At 41.7% G+C, this 13,041-nt stretch overlaps 1 protein-coding gene and 1 long non-coding RNA gene across 4 annotated transcripts in view; one reads left to right on the forward strand and one right to left on the reverse strand.

Moving 5' to 3' along the window:
* Positions 1–13,041, forward strand: part of LOC307019435 (uncharacterized protein) — a 199,019-nt gene that overhangs the window by 177,659 nt on the left and 8,319 nt on the right. For 2 of the 3 annotated variants that reach the window (XM_079650324.1, XM_079650326.1), the window contains exon 1: positions 5,234–5,419. The exons of the other annotated variant lie outside the window; for it this stretch is intronic. The gene's annotated coding sequence lies outside the window, so the exon portion shown is untranslated. Of the gene's footprint in view, positions 1–5,233; positions 5,420–13,041 lie in introns of those variants that run through there. 3 annotated transcript variants of the gene reach the window in all.
* Positions 204–1,143, reverse strand: LOC307017534. The gene is made up of 2 exons (XR_013802215.1): positions 1,063–1,143; positions 204–841 (listed from the first exon to the last, which is right to left on the reverse strand). It is a non-coding gene; the product is annotated as an uncharacterized lncRNA (long non-coding RNA).

Genomic DNA, 13,041 nt, shown 5'->3' on the forward strand with positions numbered 1-13,041 from the left:
CAGTCATTTTTTCCAAATAATTACCAATATTTCACAAATTCTTCATGTCAACTTAAGAGCACAGCTGTATGTTGAGTGTCAGCTTTGCTTGGTTCATCTTACTGGGGGCAGCTACATGGATGTTGGTGCAGTCCACAATCATTTTGCAGTTGAAAACAGAATGAATTTATTATTGACTCAGAATGAAGCACAACTTCATGTCATACAATACATTGACTTTATTTGTAATTGTGTAAAAAAATAAAGCATTGATTAGCAAGCAGGACCTGTAGGAACAGAGAACGGTGATGGATGGAGCTGGGAAGAGAGAAGAATAAAGAAAACAGATCAACTTTATTATCGGATATTAAAAATTCAATTTCAAAACAAGTTGCCGCTCCTACAGTTTTCTAGTATGTAAAGATGATTTCACATGACCTATGCAAAATATCACACTCAATACATGTTTGTCTCTGGGGCGTGCATTGTGCCTTTGATGTATATAAATAATATACCATAACCAAATACTATTACGTACAGTGGAAATCAGGTTGCCAGAGCAGGTCAGTGTGCATGTTCCTCGGGGTCTCAGCAGTTACAGGTGAGGTAAAGAAAATAAAAGAGAAAAAGGTCAGTAACAACACTTTAAAGTAACAACACTGAATAATTATCTCTTTTAATAATTTTCTCTCAGTAATCACTCAACTACTGTCTTTCCAACAAACAGATTGACTCACCCTCACTGTCATCACAATGACACATGTCCAGAAGAATGTCATGCAAAGCTCCCTGCCTGCCTGCCTTCCTTCGACTCTCCCTGAACTGCTTCCTTAGCACCCGGTGGAGGGCGCAGTAGGCTACTCTTCAAATGTTTCACGAAATACTTAGCATGATGACTACTCTTACTGTTTAACATGTTGGTGTACTTCATGTAATAAAATAATAACTTCATGGTAAGGCTACTAAAAATGAGAAGGCTAAGTAATGTAATGCTAACTAACGTGCTCGCTACTCGTCGCTACTAGCTAGGTAGCTAACTTGACTATGTTCCATGCACAACATGTATATTACCTATGATATTACCTGATATGTCTGATCCAGCGACTCCTGGTCCTTTCATCAGACGGGAAGCGATAGAACGAGCAAGTGGTATGATCACTTTTGTGATTACAACATGGTACAAAGTACACAGGCATCTTGTAAAAGTGAATTTATTGGAGCAATCTCTGATATATTTATTGAAGGGAATAAATCAGTTATGAAATCTTCTTCTTCGCTTTAATTACGAGTCTCAACCACTTGGAGCATTATCGTCTGTGACATCACATACGCGACCCAGAATGGGATTTGGGATTTGTAGTCTTTGTAGTCGCGTATTTTTCATACTCTTATATTTCAACAGTTTTACGACAAAATGTGACTTTTTTGACATGGAAATGATTGTTTAAGATTGACAAACATCATATGTGTAGTTCGTGGCACAATTCAAACGGGATCAAAAGATACGTTTTCTCTCTCCATTAAATTCAATGTATAATTTTTCGCTTCCGGGGTCCCATGGTCCGGAAGTAGATGGGCGTGACTTCGCCTCTCTATAGAGGAATGTTAAGCCCTCCCACTATTTTCCAAGAGGGCGTTGCCAGATTTTCTATTTCAGGTTTTAACCAGGAGATGGCGCTTCATCATGCTCAAGGAGCAGGAGGAAGCAAACACAAAAATATACAACTAATATACTGCATATTAAAGCAAACGATTGTAAAGGTAAAAGTATGAGCATAACAAATAAAGAAGTGTAATGTAAACATTTACATTATTATTATGATTATTTAATATATAGATTATAAGATTATATATACTTTAGTTGATCTAAAATAGTGTTCAAATGCTCTTCAAAACACAACTGAAAGTCCATGAAACTTGTCTTTCTGTATTTGTGAATGAAGCGCCATCTCCTGGTTAAAACCTGAAATTGAAAATCTGGCAACGCCCTCTTGGAAAATAGTCTAAGATCGCCCCTCCTTCTCAACCTTTGAGCACGTGACGGGACGCCCCTCCTTCTCAACCTTTGAGACACGTGACGGGACGCCCCTCCTTCTCAACCTTTGGAGGCACGTGACGTCCCGACTCCCGTGTTGTGTACTTACCCAATCACAAAAGTAACATATTATATCTCATATTATTAATATATATATAATTCTGATGTCTGTGGTTATTTAAACATTCCCTGATAAAGCGTCAATAAATGAGTGTTAATCCCAGTGTGTTTAGTGTGCAACATCACATGTCATTTCACCTTCAATTCACAGTTTTCAAAACGTTAGCCACATGCTAATGCTAACCGGAAATGAAGAATTTTCCGAATAAAAGTGTTAAGTTAATGGTTAGTGTGAACTTCCGTTTTTTTCAGAATAAAACTGCTTTATATTAAAACCCTGTATTTAATTTAAATTACGTCATATCAACATTGATTTTAATTTCTTACAGTAGGAGAGGTTTTGGGGTTTAGGTTTGGGAGGGAGGAAGGAAGATTAGGATTAGGTAAAAAGGTAGGGAGTGGTTAGGGTTAGGATGGGGTCATCAGTGAAGCTCGTCACGTGCCTCAAAGGTTGAGAAGGAGGGGCCGTCCCGTCACGTGTCTCAAAGGTTGAGAAGGAGGGGCGATCTTGATGTTGAGAAGGAGGGGCGTGTGGTACTGCGCACTGCAGTGAGGGGCTTCTCGTCTCAAGTCAAGCTGGAGGTTTTCCCTTGAGCGAGGGCAGATCACGTACCAATCACGGCCCTCGCGTTTCAAACTGTCTGAAATGAATCGCTACATCTATATGCCCAGGTTTAAACAGGTATTCCCAGGTTTGAACCGTGGTTCAATTTACCCCCTGACCTGGATCAACTTACCCCTACACCGGGGCAAGTTGAGCCACAAGACTTTTTTATTTTTATGAAGTAATATTTTCACTCCCCTTGATCAAATATTAATTATTATCATTGCCATTGATAGGAGACATCCTGAATTATCGGTGTGTGTTTCCATTTTTACTATGTGTAATTTCTCCTTGCTTAGAGGACAGCATAACAAAAAAATGGCTAAATTTACCCCACTCTCGCCTAACGTTTCCACGTCAGGTGTTATGTATGCTAGCAGCAACACACAGAGTTAACTCAATGATACAAACATGGGTTAATGATTAGAGGTAACAGAGTTACTCTTTATTTTATTAAAGTTTCAGCTATTCTGTTTACAGTTCTGTCATCAGATTATTTAATACGATTTGTTAAAACATTGTTGTTTCTTTTGATGTGAAATATTATTTATTTAATTTAAATAAAAAGCAATGTTAATTTTGTTCACAATTTGTAAAGTTAATTTAATAATATATGTATTTTTGAATCAAGTATTCATCTTTATTGTCTTCATTGTCAGTTTCCACATGCCTAAAACAACCTCAAGCTAAATCTAAAAGTTGATGACTAAATAAGAACGTTTGAGAAATTGTGCAAGTCATAATAGTCTGAATAGTCGATTAATCGTTTCATTAATCGATTATCAAATTAGTCGTTTGTAGCAGCCCTATTTTAGTTATCCCATGTATAAATAAAAAATGTTATTCAGCAACCCTTGCAATTTGGGATTTTATTTTTGGTTGGTAGACCTCGGTGAGCTGGTCATTTCAAAAGTAGTTCAACAGCCAAAAAAGTGTAGGCACCCCTGGCGTAAATGAACACCATTACCACCGACGTGAATAACAATCCTACTGTATTTACGTTTATTCTTAGCCGGCAGTTTACGATGCGCCTCAACGTCGCCCGCTCTGGCCCCCGGAATGCATGTGACCGTGGAGGCTTCGGTCTCTAAATGATCATATCTCAGAATAGAGCTACCAATAACCAGAGTTGGCTTCTCAGCAGTTGCCTCGCTGAGTGGGGAAAATCTGTTAGATAAGTGAACGGGTTGGTGGGGACCTGCGGGTCTCGCGTTATGCCCCTTCTGAACAGTCACCCTGTCTCCCGGCTGCTCGGGAGTTGCCGGGGGACGGCTAGTAAGAGCTACCTCTTGCCGGTCCGCACCGACTAACATGGTACTTGCATCTTACATCGTACTTGCTTCGGCTGTTGCTTGGCTGTTGACCAAGTTCAGGCCATCTTTGTGCGAAATTCACAATTCCATATTCGTGTGTCCATCTGGTGTCAATTTCGGGGCAATGTTTTACTGCCTGGGCTTTACCGGTCGTGCCCTAAAATAACTTTCATCTAAACCTCTGCCTAACAGTGTGCAGTCTCTTTTCTCTTTACTAGGGCTGTCAGTCGATTAAAATATGTAATCGCGATTAATCGCATGATTGTCCATATTTAATCGCGATTAATCGCAAATTAATCACACATATTTTATCTGTTCTAAATGTTCCTTAGAGGGATATTTTTCAAGTTTTTAATACTCTTATCAACATATGAGTGGACAAATATGCTTTATGCAAATGTTTGTTTATTATCATTTGATCAATGACAAATATTCTCATGAATATTAAACAACCTCTGAACATTACAAATATTTGCCTCAATTCAACCTGGAACCTCTCTCATACAATACAAAGTGTGTGTTACAAAGGAGGATGTTGAAAAAATTGAAATGGCCCTTGCGAGGAAAAAGGTTCCCCACCCCTGCGTTAACTTGACAGCCCTGCTCTTTACACATATACAACCGTTTTTGCAGCTCAGCACATATGTGGACATTCATATTCTGCTAAGGATCTTTAAGGAAATTGTCATAACTACATGCATTCAAAACAAATAACCCAGTTCCTGATGCCATTGCAAAGTAATTTGAACCTTAAAATCCTTTACAGAATGTCAAGAATTTGGAAACAGCATTTTCGAGATTGATTCTAATGTGTGTTTCCATGCATTCTGGACTGTTGGATCTATAATAACGGATAGTTTACATAAGGTGGATATACTTTTATGTCAACATCCTGCCTGGTGCACCCTTATGGGATTAGTTTTTTATCATAAAGATAAAGCAACACTTTTTCAGAATAAAGCAAAACTATGAGTTTAAAAGAAGAAAAAAAGCTGAGTCAAGCTAAATAAAATAAATTTCAAAAATAAAACTATACGTTTTAAACAAATCATTTGTGTAATCATGTAAGCTATAAGTATTTTTTCTTTGTTTTAACTTATCTTTTTGTTTGCAGTTCTTGTTTCTTCTTTCTCAATGATCAGACTTTTGCTCTCGCTGCAGCTATTTTGCGCTCCTTCACTTTTTGTTTGAAATTCTGACACAAACCTCCCAGGTGGGCGGGACTTTCAGGGGTGTGTCCCCATTGGCTACTCATCTTTTGAGTGACAGCCCAGTCCTTCAGCGACTGAACAGTGCCGGCAGCTGCGGTGCGCCAACAGCACCTCCAGAATAACCAACATTTCAATTATAATACAAGTAAAAATATATGTAAGTATTGATCATGTTTGTTGCTTGTGCTGTACTATACGGTCTGTTTCTTAATTGTGTTAATGGAGAGGTAAAGCTGTGCTATGAAAGTTAGCTTTTGCTACCGTTTAGATCCATAACAATGCAAGCTAAGTAGCCCAGTTAGCTACATAGCTAGCAGTGAGTGAGCGTTCAGACACCGGCGCCAGTGTTGGGCAAGTTACTTCCAAAATGTAATATATTACTGTCTTTTGAAAGTAATAAGTTACACTACTTTAGTTACTTTCACCAAAAGAATGGCTTGGTATTTTAAATGCTGAAATGTAGTTTAGTGCAGCTCATTATACATCCAGTGAAGGGCAATGTGGTATAGCATAACAACTGTGTAGGCCCTTAAGGCTACTAACAACTTGTATTACACGGCTTAGTTGAATACTTGATTCTGATTGTAAATTCTTAACATGTGACACGTTGTTAATACAGCATTGTCAAGGACTATAACGAAGGTTGCTAAGGAGGATCAAGAAAGAGAAAGGAAAATAGGTTAAAAGACGGAGTGCTGGACGTCAGATAAATCACCAGAAGAAGGCAGAGAGGAAGTAAACAATAACAGGACACGGAATGGGCTCTGTAGTTTGTTTAGTATATGGCCGTGTACAGGCCCTGTTCCAGAACAAAATCACTCGGGGTGCATCTGAGATTACAGGGGGCGCAGCAGTAGTAGGTTTACATGGGCAATAGTGGCCGGCAACAGCAATGAAAAATAGCATTGATGGTCCCTGTTACGTTCACTTCTAAATCTTGGGGTACAAAGGGAAGTAACAAAACACCAAATAACCGGCCGAGAGATAAAAGGAGAGGAAACTGAATGCTGAAGCCACGAGCAGGTCTTTTAATGGACAAAAAGAACACAGGCTCAGCAGCCAATTTGCGAAAACAAACTTAAAGTAACTAAGAACAACTTTTTTCTTAAAGAAAGTGACTAAATTAAACAATACACAAAAAGGTAAACTGGAGCACATCTAACAATTCACCAAAACACAGGCCTCACACAGAGACAGAGACATGCTGCACACATGCAGCCAGAGGAGAAGGAGACCACGACTGCAGCCTTCCTCAGGTCCTTTATGGAGGCGCTGATTGGGGATTGAGGATTGGGAGCACCTGGGGAGAGGCTGCACCTGGAGACAATCAGAGGGAGAGAGAGACACCCACACAAAAGCACACAAGCACCAACTGCGGCACGTAACACCCCCCCCCCCCAGGACTCGAGCTTAAGGACGTCCCGTCGTCCCGGGGCCGAAAAGAATAGTGTCAGGGAGGATAAAAAATAATTTTGGGACGAATTTGGGACAAGAGTTAAAATAAAAATACCCTGCTAACTCTACTACAAACGGCGATGAAAATGAAATCGACTGCACGTTGTGTGTAGCACACAGTTATTAAACCTCCTTGTCAACATAAACACACAAAACATTTAGCAACCCACGAACACACACACACACACACACACACACACACACACACACACACACACACACACACACACACACACACACACACACACACACACACACACACACACACACACACACACACACACACACACACACACACACACACAGTACGTAAGCTGTGCCCATGGCTGTCAGCCAGCCGCACAGCTGGCTGTGCCCGCGAATTCCTGGCCCGCAAATTCGCGGGTCTATCTACAGTAGGCTATGTACTGAGTGTGTGTATTTCGCGGGTTGAGTGATGTAAAATGACAATAGTATCCCGTGGAGGAATTCTGAAATGTTTTACCGTTACATCACAAAAACGCACAGCACCAGACCCTGGAGCGCCGGCCTCTTTATTTACTTACTCCTCTTCATCCCCTATGGGTAATAAGGCTGAGAGGAGAAACCTCCATCGTATTTAGTCCTTAGCAATATGCTGCGCCTCTCCCCATGTAGGGATGGGTACCGAGCCCCGGTATCAAACGGTCCCCGGGCCGGAATTATTAAAGACAGTGGTAACGTTAAGCTCCGACGTTATCTGACTTTTTATCGGTACTGGAGACATTTAAAATATATGTCATATGTAGTATTGCTACATAAACATTATATCGCAGTTTTAGTTTATCCAACTCCGTTTCTAATATGCAATAAGACTACAACATGCGTCTATGATGTATTTTCGAGCTTTCCAATCCAGACGAGATCTCTCTCTCTCGTCTGTGTGCGAGGGGGCGGGGCAGTTTGTAGAGGTCTCCTGACTGTGTTACAGACTGTCCTCCTGGTTAGTGGTTACTCTGGGTTCTGTCGTCAGGACAGAGTGTTGGATTTTTTTGTTAATTGGATGGGGCTTGATTTAATTCAATATTAGAGTAATTTTCTCGTTTGTGTGTTTGTTTAAATATAATTGGCCTTTGTTCATGTGATTGACTGATTTACTCAAATAAAAAGGTTGATGAATTATCATCTAATGATTTGTATGATGTTTTATTTATGTTAAAGGTCACTTTGAATGATTTGAACTAATGATAAGTAGTAGAAAAACTAATATTTTAAATTCGGGACGGTCCACATTAATTTCGGGACGGCTTAGATTGTATTTCGGGACGGTTCCGGGTGGATGGTGAAAAAAGTTAGTCGAGAGCCCTGCCCCCCCCCCATAAAACACACCTTATACTGCTCACCAGCAGCCAACACCGGAGCAACACACACATCACATGGAATACAGACACCACTCATTGAACACAGATCCACATCGCTCTGAGCTAGGTCCACACCCACTGCTTCAGAGACGGAAACACCCACACCCACAGTACTGTCACAGACGGACGCAGAGCTTAACTGCAACTCACCACTCTGTCGCATCGCAACCGGGTGCCGGTCTTTTGGCTTTTCCACAGCAGCTGCCACCTGCTTCTTCCGAGCTACACACTCTGCCACTAGATGACCAGGGTCAAGACAAAAGAAACACAATCTCTTTTTCTTGGGTCCTGGAAGAGAAGCAGAATGAGCATGTGTGGCACGCCTGTTACAAGCTTTCCAGAAACCAACACGATGAGGAGAATCGCTCTGAGCCAAAACACCACTGTGTGATAGCACAATCCCTTCCTCATCCGCCATAGTGGTGGCCTGCTTTCGCTTCAAAGCTGCACAGTCTTCTATCAAATGACCAGGGTTATGACAAAAAAAACAAGGCTTTTCTGGCTTGGGACCTGAAACTGGAAAACTGGCACGGGGAACGTATGTCACGAGCTCTATGGTAAAAATCTCGCTGAGTGGAATCACGCTGGGAAAAAACACTTTTATGTGTAAGTGCAAACTCATCTGCTAGAGTGGCAGCCTGCTGAAGGGTAGATACTTTTTGCTAATTTAAATGAACTACAGTACGCTCTGGTAAACAGTTTTTAAATTCCTCCAGCATCATTCGTTCACACATTGAGGTAATGTCATCAGCTTTACAAGCTCTACACCAGGGGTGGGGAACCTCTGGCCTCCGGGCCGTATACGGCCCGCGAGACCATTTGGTACGGCCCTCGAGGTAATTTATAAACACACGCAAAAAAGAAAAAAATTCAAGAAATCTAGACCGCAAAATAATTAAACAAGCTTGTTTTTCCTGGCCAAGTTCAGGGTCCTTGAACACAACACGAACCTAACGTGTCATCACGTGGTAGTCTCGTCTGACAGGAGTGTAGTTCTAACGGAGAGCACCAGAACACGGCTCCGGGCCGGGACTTCACAAATTGCAGTACCCATAAGGAGCCGTACACACATACTTGTCAACCCTCCCGATTTTCGCGGGAGACTCCCGATTTCATTGCCCTCTCCCGGTTTCCTCCCGGCGTCATATTTCTCCCGATTTCTGACAAAATCAGATTTACTCAGCACTGTTTCCACTCGGACTTTAATACAGCTACACCATTGTTTGGTTTCCATGGTAACACGTCTCTTTAGTGGCGCGCGCAACTCAAAGTCTGAGAGGGTGAAGCAGATAGTCACAGGAAACAGAACAAGAATCAACAACTACTCTACTCTCTGCTCACTCCTTTCCTGGTACAGGTCCAGCCCACACATATGCTCCATCAAGGATGGTGCTACAGGCCGCAAGGCATTGCACTTAGATTAACATTAACATGCTTATTGTAGTTCTAACAGCTCTGGCGAGCCACTAGCACCCCCCCCCCCCCCCCCATTTTGCATTTTTAAATGCTCCCGATTTCTGAGGTCTCAATAACTTTGTTGTTATTAGCATCTGGTTAGCTAGCTATGCTAACGAATATAAGAAGCTTTTTCTCCAACCAGTGAGGTAAAGGCACATCTTTATATGATCATTATAGTTATAGAAAAATAAGAGATTAAAGTAAACAGGTATACAATACTAATATGACAGTAAAAAAAAGTTGTTATTAATAAACAAGAATACAGTTTAAAACGGGAGTGATTTGTAAAATATCCATAAAGAAAAAAATCTGCTTACAGTTCTGTTTCATATGGGTGTTGAGAGATGTATCCATAGATCTCTTCATGTTGCTCTCAAAGTGCACCAGATTGATGCTTTTAACTTCAACATTTAAAAGGAAAAATCTTCCTGGTGATGCATGCCCCCAACCTCCCCCCCCCACATAAATCATGTCCACATGGATATGAAACTAAATACATTTGCACACATCTTGTGTCCATATCTTTCTGTGCATGAATGCGCGGGTCATGGTCAAATATCTGGATTAAGACGTTGCTTCTTCTGTGCACAGCATGAAAGAAAGGCGACATGAATGGGCTTTGATTTGAGTTTTTTAAGCAGACGTTGAGTTCAATAATTTGTACGGCCCTCGAAGGATGTTGTAAAAATTGAAATGGCCCTTGAGAGGAAAAAGGTTCCCCACCCCTGCTCTACACCACCTGTCAAAGAGGATTTTCTTCTCCCTCGCGAAGTCCACATATGTCTGGCCAGAAATGTTCTTCAGGCCACGGAAACGCTGCCTGTAGGCCTCAGGCACAAGCTCATATGCCCTGAGAACAGCACCTTTCACTTTGTCATACACCGTACAATCCTCGACAGAAATACAAGAGCAGGTATTTTAATGGACAAAAAGAACACAGGCTCAGCAGCCAATTTGCAAAAACAAACTTAAAGTAACTAAGAACAACTTTCTTCTTAAAGAAAGTGACTAAATTAAACAATACACTAAAAGGTCAAATGGAGCACATCTCCGAGCACATCTCCGAGCACATCTCCTAACAATTCACCAGACCACAGGCCTCTCACAGATACATGCAGCTAGAGGAGAAGGAGACCACGACTGCAGCCTTCCTCAGGTCCTTTATGGAGGCGCTGATTGGGGATTGGGAGCACCTGGGGAGAGGCTGCACCTGGAGACAATCAGAGGGAGAGAGAGAGAGACACCCACACAAAAGCACACACACAGGCACCAACTGCGGCACGTAACAGTCCCCAATGAACAGATTATGGCATTTGTTATGTTTTGAAACCAAGCAAGTTTCACACATTTCAAGTGAGTGCAATCCTGAAGTATTTCATATATTCCAAAGTGGACTATGGCAAAGAAAAGCACAAAAGCTTCAAACAGTGCATGACATTAAGGATTTTGGGAGATGGCCCTGTGGGCCATCTAAGCTAATTTACAGATGGCCCTGAGCCCAATAGAGATTGCCCTGAAAAATCCGCGCGGACAAAATGGCACAAAGGGTTTGCGGGGCCTCCCCCTAGAACATTTTAATTTTTGCAGGTCTTAGATCTATGCTGTCTGCTGCATTCTCTCGACGGAATTATAAGATGAACCACCACAATAGTATATTGTACAATTTCAATTTTATTCTTAATTTCACTTGTTTGTTTGTTCTTGTTTGTGTTTGCTCGCTTGCATGCCCTGCATAGCTATAAAAAATACTTAAGTTGTTGGTCAAGACACTTTCCATCTGATGAAGGCAAAGGCCTTCCCAGATGTAAAAAAGTAGAAAACATTACATTCAGTTGTAACTGCCAAAACAAACATTATTTACACTATTATGGCCCCTGTTAAAAATGTTTGTAATGTTATCTACTGTAAGTTGGTCGAAGCTTCTCATCCGGAAGCTGACAGAGTAGACCCAAGCAGCAGTCGAGAGGAGCCGAGCGCATCCGCGAAGCACACAAAATGGCGACGTCAGAGTTAGCCGTTAGCCGGCAAATCTAGATCTCTTCGGTCAAAATAATTTCCATTAGTGCAATACCGCTTCAGTTGCGCCACTAATGTGACAGACAAGAAGAGTATGTGACAGACAATAATAGTCAATTCTAATGTCTAACACTTAATGTGGAGAAAGAGATGTCCTGTATGGGTTGATTGTGCGTTGATCTGTTGGTTATGCCTCGGGGTTCCGGTGGGCATGTAAACAAATCCATAATGCTGCGCTATACTTTGTGGCCTCACCCAGTTGCATAGCGACACTTATTGTTTAGGTGTCTTTTAATAAGCAGGTAGTCATATCATTAGCTAGAACTAGCTGGATCTGATCAATATGGACATAAACGCGAGTGAAGTCAAATCTGACGGGAGAGAGAGATCAGCTGCTGCTGCTGCTGACGAGTCGACACGCAGCTCTGCATGATCACATGCAGCGGTGAGCGGACAAAACACACACTTCAGGTTAAAATATCACACGTAGCTATTTTAATTACCTCTCAAACTACCTAAACTAGTTATAGATATGTTTAGTGTTATTGTCAGGTCACTCATTACTGGATCCGCGAGCTGCTTGATACTGGCATAATAGATTGCCCGATCGGGCCACCAGCAGGTGAGGCTTCATTGCCCGAGCTAAATACTAGATGGCCCCGGGCCATCGGGCAGTCCTTAAAGGCCATGTAATGCATCTAACACAGGTGTTTTTTAACATGTAGTTTAGATATCACCAGAATAAAAATAAATAAAAATGTTTAAAGTTTCGTCATAATTAAATGACATATACGTTAAAAACCGATGTTGGTTCCGAAGTTTGCCGAGTACGCCCCCGATCACTCCCGAACGAGCGGTGACGTCACACGTGGCAAACATTGCCATTTGATCAAATCAGTCCAAATGGCAAGCAACGCGATAACTTCAGACAGCGACAGCGACAGCGATCATTCAAGCTCAGATTCAGTGGGTTATCTGGATTCAGTTACAGAAGTAGAGAGTGAACCAGCTAGCCTTTCACTTCAAGGCATTTTGCCTTATAAGTACGAGCCTCCTGCCCAGCAATCGAACAACGAGGCAGAAACTTGTGAAAGAGAAGCGGATTCCGCAGCCGGCGAGACTCGAGTCGGCAATACTGAATGGTAAATTCTGTTTTATTTAATTTGACCTGCACTAAATGTCGATCTTAATTTGTCATCTGTTCCTCACACGTCCGGCAGATATTGTTTTGTTTTTTAATGTTATGTACAATATTCAGGTGTACATGTCAATGCTGTGAAAGCATGCCCACTGCAGATGAATGTGTATGCTGCAGAGAGATCTGGCAGGTGATGGAACAAATAGACAGTTTGCAACCTACTGACCAGATAGCAGAGTCCTGCATCGGGTCGGGTATCCGCGGGTACCCGACGGGTGACCCGCAAAAAAGGTGATTTGCGGGTGGTATTTTTTCAAACGCTTTTTTCCGGGT

The sequence above is a fragment of the Notothenia rossii genome, assembly GCF_949606895.1.
Source record: "Notothenia rossii genome assembly, chromosome: 9".
In the NCBI taxonomy this organism is placed as follows: domain Eukaryota; kingdom Metazoa; phylum Chordata; class Actinopteri; order Perciformes; family Nototheniidae; genus Notothenia; species Notothenia rossii.